The sequence below is a fragment of the Gobio gobio genome, assembly GCF_949357685.1.
Source record: "Gobio gobio genome assembly, chromosome: 11".
NCBI lineage: Eukaryota > Metazoa > Chordata > Actinopteri > Cypriniformes > Gobionidae > Gobio > Gobio gobio.
The window spans coordinates 10,530,490-10,541,199 of NC_137104.1; positions in this window are offsets into that span (position 1 = coordinate 10,530,490).

The window sequence follows — 10,710 nt, forward strand, 5'->3', positions numbered from 1 at the left end:
CTTGGTTCTATTCCTCTATTTGTTAATTAGATGGATGCAGATCAAATTTAATGAATGTGAGTTTGCAGTTGATTGTAAGAAAGGGGCAGAGTTTAAGCAGACTAAATGATTAGAGAAGTCTCAGAGAGAAGTCACCAGAGAGAAGTCTCTTCTCATTTTGGTGAATAATTACAAATTAATTACAAATAAATAATTTACAAATCTGATTGGTAATTATAGTTAAAAAATGAAACCTGAATGGATGTATCGTCCATAATGAGACTAATGAAAATAGGTGAATTTTCATTTCATAACAACTTGAATTTAAATGCCGAAAATCTGAATGTCACAAAAACAATTAGCAAAAAAAAAGCAAAGAAAAACAAAGCTTCCATCCCATCTGTGTCCCACTTATGGAGAAACTGCATAATATAGAATTTGAATGAGTGAAAGAATTAATCAGTGAATAAATAAATACATCAATTCCAGGTTCCATCTATCTAGTCACGTCAAGTCAACTTTATTTATATAGCGCTTTTTAAAAAGCGGGTTGTTTCAAAGCAGCTTCACAGTATTAAACAGGAAAATATGGCAAAAAAATTTGATTCAGCTGTACAGCCGCTCTGGAGAAAACGGTGATGTCATCAACTCATTTCAACTATCATACAGCGACAATGTGGGCAGATCAGTAATTTAGTTGATGTATTTAATTTAGTTTAGTAATTACATTTATTTGGATATTTAGTTGAACATTTAGTGTCCCCAACTGAGCAACCCAAGCCAAAGGCAACAGTGGCAAGGAACCAAAACTCCATCAGTTGACCTAATGGAGAAAAAGAAACCTTGGGAGAAACCCGGCTCAGTCGGGGTGCCAGTTCTCCTCTGGCCAATTAACAAACAGTGTATGATTATTATTCTGGCAACTTTACAGGTCAGCGGTGATATTAAATCGAAATATTCGAAAGATCAGAGTCATCACGCCGGAGACGGGTTTATTGAGGATGACATGTCGATGAAACAATTATAAAATAGGAATATTCGAAAGATCGGAGTCATCACGCCGGAGATGGGTTTATTGAGGATGACATGTTGATTAACCAATAGTGAATTTAGACACTATTGATAGGCTACAGATCAACATCAACGTGGTGATGCCACTAAGGTCCTGTTTACACATGGTATTAAAGGGATAGTTCACCCAAAAATGAAAATTCTGTCATCATTTACTCACCCTCAAGTTGATCCAAACCTGTATGAGTTTCTTTGTTCTTCTGAACACAAAAGAAGATATTTAGAAGAATGTTTGTAACCAAGCAGATAGAGCAACCAATGACTACCATAGGGAAAAAATACTATGGTAGTCAATGGTTGCTCTATCTGCTTGGTTACAAACATTCATCAAAATATCTTCTTTTGTGTTCAGCAGAACAAAGAAACTCATACAGGTTTGGAACAACTTGAGAGTGAGTAAATGATGACAGAATTTTCATTTTTGGGTGAACAATCCCTTTAAGATGCGTATTGGTCGATCTGATCACAAGTTGGTGACGCTAAATACAAGTGTAAACGGGGTATAAAACGTTTGAGCCTGTCCACTTTTGACCACTTCCAGAGGTAGTCGAAAACGCATTCGACTGGATTGCCTTCGTAGTGTAAACGCTTATGTGGTCGAATGCATTAGAACAGCCACAAAAGACCGTCCACTCTCGTCTACTGACCTACTGCGTAAACATTGTGGGAAGCCAGATGCGATTCAAACTTTGTTGGCTGGAGACCCAAGTTTGGGTCCGAAGTATGAAGAAGAAGAAAAACATACCAAGCACAAAGTCCGGATTTCTGGCGGCTCTCAGAGCAGAAACGAAAGCTGCTGCTCGCCGCATGTTTTTCCGTAATCTCCTGGCACTTTCATATGTAAATTACATGAGCTTATTTTGTCCAATAGATTGAAATATCTGAAAAAAACCCAAATACATTTACTCGTACATAGACCCAATTTGAATAAATCAGGACAAGGGGTTGAAAGTGGACAAAAGAGACTTTTGTCTGATTAAAACACCTCTTCTCCTTGTGATCCGATTGACCAAACTGCATCTTAATACCAGGTGTAAACAGGGCCTAAGACATGCTATAGCCCGCCTACTGCAAAAAACAAAGAATTTAAGAATCTGCCTGAGCATCTGGAACATAGTGTTGACTGTGGATGGTGAGTTGGTAATTCACACAGGTACTGGTTGATTTTATGACTTTTTCCCTGTTATTTTGTTTTAGCTGTCTTGTCCCTTCTATGGTTCCATTAATGATCCTGTTGTTGAAGGTGGGAATAAAAAAAAAAACTAAACTGTCTAATTTCTGTGTGATCTCACAAACATTTAAGTGCTTTACTTTGACAAGATTCATTATCTTGCTTTACTGTCCTGTCTCGTCTTTGTGTAGACAGGCATATCATAAAAGATGAGAAGTAGCTGGAGAAGTGCCTGATTCCTGCCGCCTTTCATCTCTCCCACATCCAAGTCTCATCTCATCCTTTTTCTCTACAAGTTTCCTAGAGTGCATCATCTTTGACTTACCTGTCATCCTCTCCATTGCATTTTCTTCTCTATTTCTCTAGTTTTTCATACTTTATTCTGTATTCTCGTTGTGACCCTTTTTGGGGTACATACGCTCTGTGATCTCAGTATACCGCAGTATAACGTACTATGACATTTGCTCAGCAGCAATCTCTCTGTGTATCACCCGGCTTTCTGTGCATTGCACCACTTGCTCAGCTCTTCCCATTCACTCTGGCTTGTCATTCCTCTCCTTAATGTGTTTTCCCATCTCTTTCCATTTACTTATATCATTCTGCTGTGACAGCCCCCGAGTTTGTCCAGGAGAGGGAAATCTTTGATCGTTTTGGTGGCATTCCATCATTTTCCAACACTCCACTTTTCTTAACAAAGTACTAGTTATAATGTTTTAGCAGACAAGAGCCCATCTCCAACACCAACTTCAGCTCTCCTCGATCATTGGCAGCTAACACCGTTCAAGCTCACTCTGAATGTCGCTGACTCTGGTATTCTCTCCACTCTTCCATTCTACTGTTAAAGGGGCCACAATCTCCATAAAAAGACGCATTGAAAAAACAAAACAAAAAACTTTTTTGTGGTTGGACAAAAAAATATTATGATTTAAATTAGGTCACCATTTCTTATTCATTAAAGGTCAAAACATGGCATCTAATTTTAGTCAATGAAAATTGCAGTTGACATTAAAGTGCAAAATAATAATAATAAACTTATTAAATAAAAAAAGCTCCTGAAATAAAATTATGAGTACACTATGTATGTTTTAAATTCTTTATACTTTAATTATTCATTGTCTTTTTTAGTGCGTTATGTAAAGACTTTATTCACAATGTGTTCTTACACATTCCCAGTGACAGGTCACTCTTGGCATTTGTGTGATTTTTGTGCATTTGTACAGTTGTAAGTTGTAAAATTAAGTGTATGTTGTGTTTATATTTGATTAATCCCATGTGTATGTAACGGACGTAGGCCAGTCAGCTCTGTGCATGTAAACCTCATTCTCCTGGCCTCAAGAGGTGCGCTAGTGACTGACGCTAGCGGCTGTGGTCTTTAGCATCTTTGTTAGCGCGCCCTCCTCCAACGCCAGAGACCCCAGTTTGAATCCTGCTCAGATCGTTACATTTGGTGCCGTGATCCGGATGGGTTTGAAGTTAAATTGGGTGAGTGTAACTTACGTAGGCCAGTAAGTGCGTGTAAACCGAATTCCCATGGCCTCAAGAGATGTGCTAGCGACTGACGCTAGTGGCTGCAGTCTTTAGCGTCCTTGTTAGTGCACCCTGCTCCCACGGCGGAGACCCCAGTTCGAATACCATTAGGAGCAGGTTGAGTAGGACCGGTTACATTTGGTGTCATGACCCAGATGGGTGTGAGGTTTAGGGGGGTGAGTGTAACGGACAGCCAGTAAGAGCTGTACGTGTTAACCTAAGTCCTCTTGCCACAAAAGGCACGCTTACGACTGACGCTAGTGGCTGCGGTCTTTAGCGTCCTTGTTAGTGCACCCTGCTACCACGGCGGAGACCCCAGTTCGAATCCCATTAGGAGCAGGTTGAGTAGGACCAGTTACATTTGGTGCCGTGACCCGGGTGGGTGTGCGGTTTAGGGGTGTAGATCTGAAAATTCAGCTTTTGTCCCCGTTATGATTGAATCACAGGACCGGAATACCAGTTGCCTTGTCAAAAAGCTCTTTATTGTCATATGTCTCGACATAGGAGAGAAACGTGTTGTTATCGTGCCAGCTGTATGTTTCTCTGAGGTTGTACATTAACAGTGAGCATTATATACCACTGACCACAGGATTTGCAAATCCTTACAAGGTAAAGAAACATGTTGGTCTGTTTAAAATAGAATGTATACTTCATGCTTACATCAGTTGATAATATAAGCTACTGTTACATCATCGGAAACAGGTGCTACATATACAGTGAGGTCCTTCATACAGTCCATGATAGAACATGTACACACATTCTTGTATGACCAAAATATCTCCGTCCTTCTCCCTCCATATGACAGTAATATGTCATGCAAACTTAAGCTCATGCAGTATATATAACTTTCTCATGCACTTAAACTTCACAAATACATTATAGATTTAATTATGCATATGAATAATATTAAAATAACAAATTTCTGATCTACAGGGGGATGAGTGTAACGGACAGCCAGTAAGAGCTATGCGTGTAAACCTAACTTCCCTTGCCACAAGAGGCATGCTTACGACTGACGCTAGTGGCTGCGGTCTTTAGCGTCCTTGTTAGTGTGCCCGCTTCCCACGGCAGAGACCTCGGAGTCATGTTACATGTACATTATAGGATGCGTTTGGGTGAGTTAGTTCACCCACTAGTAAAGCATTTCAGTTTAACCGTTTCAGCTCATGCAGCTCAAGTGGGTCAATCCCCGACATTATTGACTGTAATTGGATAATTTGAACCAATCATGTTTTTCTTATTCATCTATGGGTTTTGTAAATATTTAATCAATTATTTAACTAATGAAAACTATTAAAAAGAGCTTGTGACTAAACTTCATAATTGGATCCTCAAACTGGTGGTAAAAGCTCATAACTTCACTGTAATTCCCCACCGCAATCTTTATTGAAATGCCGAAGACTTTTGGAGCGTCAATACGAGAGTAAATAAACTGGGCTGGTTTTCTTAAAAGCATTCATGAGTCCAAGTTGATTGTGAAGTTCATTGGCACCAATGGCTCACAATGCTTTTAAGAAACGCAGCCCTGTTTGATCTTATAAGTACAGAATTTTCTTTACTCAAGAAACACCATACCAGGGGTCTCTAAACTCGGTCCTGGAGGGCCACTGTCCTGCAGAGTTTAGTTCAAGCCCCAAATAAAAACACCTGTACCAGCTAATCAGTGTCTTACTTGGCCCAAGTAAGACACTGATTAGCTGGTTCAGGTGTTTTAATTGGGGTTGGAGCTAAACTCTGCAGGACAGTGGCCCTCCAGGACCGAGTTTGGAGAGCCCTTCACTATACTGTATGTATTGTATAAAGGCTAATGTTTTATATATTTGTAGAGCGGAGAAGAGTGTTTTAGTCTAGCCTTAAGGCCTGTTCACACCGGGACGATTTTCGCACGCGTTTATCGCCGACGTTTAACGCCTCGGGACTAAACAATGGGCGCCAATGTGAGTGTTCACACCGACGCGCAAAACGCCAGGTGTAAAAGCGTCATTTTTAAAAAAACGCCTCGGGTTCGTTTTTTTATTTTGACGCGGCGCGTAAAAAACTGGCCGACCAATGAGATCAGCGCTTTTGTTCACGTGCCTGGAGCTGCTGAAGTGACAGTAAAACACGACTTGGTGGCGCTCAAGCACAAAACGGTCTTGCCGAGCACACACTGATACGACGAAGAAGTAGTAAGTAGACAAAGAAGAAGATGAACTGCTAATGCTGCTTGCCAGTTAGCAAAAAGTGTGTGAATGGTTTTGTCCATATACATAATATGTCTATGGTTTTGGCAAGCACGTAAATACTGTCTCTCTTCTCCTTCTGTGTGACAAGCGAGTGTCAGAGGCTTAAAGTGCCGCAGCACCATCTTGTGTACCGGGAGCGCATCGACTGAATGTGCACGTTCACTCGGCGCAGCGCCAGTGAAAATCGCTTGGGTGTGAACACTCAAGACGCGCCGAAAAACGGCACGAAAAACCTGGTGTGCCGGTGTGTACAGGCCTTTAGTCATTGAGTCATAGCCAGTACTGTCTTTAAAAACCTTGTAACTCCATTTGAGATTGATTTTGGTAAAACGTTAATAATAAAATGACACATGCAAGTGTCTGACCATATATGAAGCCACAATATCAACTTTGACAACAAAGTGTTTAATTATATATTTTTTCCACTTCCTGAAAAGTAGCGGTTTTGGATGTACAAGGTTTCCACCCGACACTGACGGAATGTTGTATTTTTGTGTCCCACCAATAAATTACCCTGTCAACCAACTTCATCATAAAGACTAGGTTGTGCTGCCTTTTGTCTATAGGCTAGCAAAAGCATACACAGTCATATTTGGCACTCTGATCTGGCACTTCTTGTTGGTAAAGTCTCAGAAGATGTTGTCAAGCCTCTGAGCTGTGTACACCCCCCCCCCCCACCCCCCCTTATCCACATCCGTTAGCCGTTTCTATAGCCTCCCACACTGCCGGCCAAAAGACGGCTCCTGTGGAGCTGGGATATTGACAAAATTATGGAAGAGCCCAAGAACTCTATCCTGAGAACAGAGCGCTGATCCTGGGAAGATGGCTGAAAGATTAGTTTATATTTAACACTGCACTGAAGCCATGACTTATATGGTATCAAATTTCAGGATATGGAGTCAAACTGCATGAAATCAACAATTCTTGAGACCACAAATACATCTATTTCACAAAGGCTGTTATAATTGGGTGGCGGATGTGTACTGAAATGCTTTGCCTAGCTTCAAGTTAAGTGAAACTAATTAAGCAGCTCAAAGTTGTATACACACTGAAAATATAATTTATCAAATGTAAATTTGTTTTGGCTACGAGTGCTCTCTTATCTTGTTAGGAAACATTACCTCTTTGATTTGTATCACTCTATAAGCTGTTTAATTTTTACTGTTCCTTGCATTTAGGGCAATTTGTGTCAAATAATATCGCAAATTAGCATAGAAAACAGCTGGGTTTTTGTACCTTGCACATAATTCAGTTAAAATGGAACAATACAGTATTTTAATATACTAATGTTTGTGTTTCTGAGCAGGGGAGTCTCAAAAAAAAAAAGACTTTTATCCTGCACCACTTTCGTTTGGATGATTCAGTCAAAACTGCTGCACGTTTTGAATGAGTTTGGCTGAGTACATTAGGGAATGGAAGATTTGAGGGGAAATTACTTCAATTTCATTCTGTTCCCAAAAAAAATGCTATTGTAGGACTTCATAAGTGCAGGTGGTTCCAAGAAAATGGTTATCCAACAAGAGATGAACGAATAAAACAGTGCATAACAAAACAAAAACACAACAATACCCGACAATGAACAAAACAAACTGAAATACACATTGATAATGAACCAATACAGGTGTGCTGCTTGTTAATCTAATGATGAATAACTATGACAGCTAATGACTGGTGGGAACAAAGGAACACAGGAAATGTGACATATAACCCTTAAATGCATGAATGTTTCACCAATCATTATTACATATTTCGGTCTTTAGCGACCCGGATGTATATCTAACATGAATGGATCTCTACCTGTCACGATAATATAAAACTCTCTTGATATTAGAGTAACAATTACAGAAGAATTAAATAAAACACATGTTGTTACATTTTGGAGCTTGGAAGGGTTCAGTTTGAGCAGATGTTTTATACCATCAGCACTGTCCACGTCAGAGCTCATTTCCCAGTACATTCAGCATCTGGATCATATTCGCCATCTCAAACGTATTCTCAAAACTATCATTTTCAACATCTTAAAAATCAATATTTTGATCACTGGCAGCTTCTTCACTGCTTTCCATCAAGTGACAGTGACACTAATATTTGAATGCGTTCAATTCTTGTTCTGCAGTAAATCGCTGAGCCATTTCAAGTTTTGCTGATGATACTTCCTATTCTTTTGTTTTCTGCCTGCGGTAACTATGAGTGAAACGTCACTTCATCATGGTGTATCAGACATTGCCACCTTATGGAATAAATGTGAATTGCACTTATTCAGTCATTAAAGATACAATTATTGTTGTGCAGAAAGAAAAAATACACTGTTACATACTTCGGGTCGTTAGTGACCCTATGCAATTTTTACCAAAAATAAATGGGAAGACATTATTTTATAATTTCATTATTTGTTCCTTGTTATACTGTTTATAATGAATTGATTGAGCTATACTACGAAAGTTGATGTCTAACTTGTCCCGGGTTAATAAAGACTTGAAATATTAACTATATATATATATATATATATATATATATATATATATATATATATATATATATATATATATATATATATATATATATATATATATATATATATATATATATATATATATATACTTTTTTAATTATATATTTTATATGAATTTTAAAACATTTATATCTGCTTTATAAAATATGTACATTAGTATATCATGAGAAATTACCTCACCACTGTAACCAGTGTTTGTAAAAAAACCTCTGTAAAACTCCCTTTTGTTGTGATAATTTTTTGGGAAATACCTTTACAGGCATACAGACAGTTTCATCTTTTTAGATAGATAGATACATACATACATACATATATAGATACATACATACATACATACATACATACATACATACATACATGCTGTCATCACATATCTGGAGCCGGTTCGTGGAGTCTTCTTTTCCTTGTTTTTCTTTCTAGTGACACTCAGTGGCACACACATGAAGGATGAAATAGTTTCCGTGACTGGGGACATGCATGCTGTCTCTAGCCTAATTTGTGTCATTTTCACCGCTCTTCCTCTCTCCGCATGCAGTGACACATCTCCTTAGGGAATATATGGAGGACCTTTCTCGGTCTTCCCACCTTGCTGTTACTTTCACACTCTCTGTTCTACCTCTACCTCCCTCTACCCCCCCCCCTTCTATCTCTATCTATCTCTTTCTCCTTCTCATTTCTTTGGATTTTCACTTGTTCTACAAAAAAAGAGATGATTTATATCATGTCTGACATTCTCCTCTGTAACAAAGCATATCTGCAATTGTCTGAAGTGAGAAAATCTTCTGGCCTTAACATCTCAATTAGATACTGAGCTGTTTTAATTTGTCAGGTTACGCAGATAAATGTTGAGTAAATAGTAGGCCTATAACTATCAGCCTTTGGTTGAAACAGATATTGCAGTCAGGTTTAACCTGTAACAACGATGTAACTGAAGAAATTTCTTAACATTTTAGTATCAAAAACGGCAATGATCTCATGTTTTGACATTAGTTTTATCATTTGCCACACCCTCTAATTTGCAACTAATAGAGTGAGTAAGCTAAGTTAGTATTAGTATCGCAATCGGCTTAATTGAGTAGCTTTAACCATCCAGCTGGTAAACACAAAATGAGACTGGTTGTGTATAAGCCTTGGTGATGTACTGCTTTGGGATCCAACAAAAGAACTCTGCAGTTCAATTAATTTTCTCCATAAACCTTGAAGACAGAACATAAAGTGAAGGAAAAACTCTACCAAGGTCACAAGCACTGTTATTTTAATTAAAAGGAGCCATGTTTGCGTGACAAACTGCATGAAATAACACGCAATGTATTTAGTGACAAAGTAAGAAATGAAAGAAAAACAGCAAAGCCTTTCTGTATTATTGTACTGTACCTACATAAAACAAAGCTATCAAGGTCACTGACTTTGTTTACATGACACCGTTTTCAACTAAAAACAGAAAAAACGTATGCGTTTTGGCCATTCATTTATACAACAACAGTGTTTGGGGGATCTGAAAACACACTTTTGAAAACAGTTTTCAAAGTGCAAGTTTTTGAAAACGATACCATTATCATCTTTGTGTAAACTAAACACGTGAATTTGTGAAAACAGTGACGTTTATGCCTATTATGTGTTCAGTCTAGGTGCGTAGTGTTTCTTCACAAAGTGACATCGCCATCTACTGGCCTGGCATGCATAATACAACGTTTTTAGTCATGTTTGTGGATCTGTGTTAACGGAGATCTTTTTGACAATGGTGTTGTCTGTATGTGAAAAATGCGAAGGAAAAACGTTTCCGATTTTAATACATTGTTGTCGTATAAATGTACCCTAAGACTATCTTTGCACCCATCTAAGTGATGCACTTATGATGCGATCAATTGTGAAAATATAGCAAAGTGATTGGTGGAACTGAACTGAACCGGTGGGTCAGTCTTTTCAAGTCTGTTCTTGGTAGGTTGTGAAAAAAAACCAACAATGTTAAATGCAAATAAAATGCAATGAACAAAATAATGAATAAAAAAACTCTTTAGCTGGCTGCCTAGCTTGTCTCCCAGCCTCATTAGCCCCAAACCCTTTTAAAACCAGCCAACAGAGCAGATTGACTAGGTTAGGAGACCAGCAAACCAGCGTGGACTGGTTTAATCAATTTTTTACCCCAGCAGGATGTAATTTGTTGGTGTCAAAGGCTTTGCATTCATCAACTTCTGATCTTTTTTCTCAAATGTATCTTTCACTTG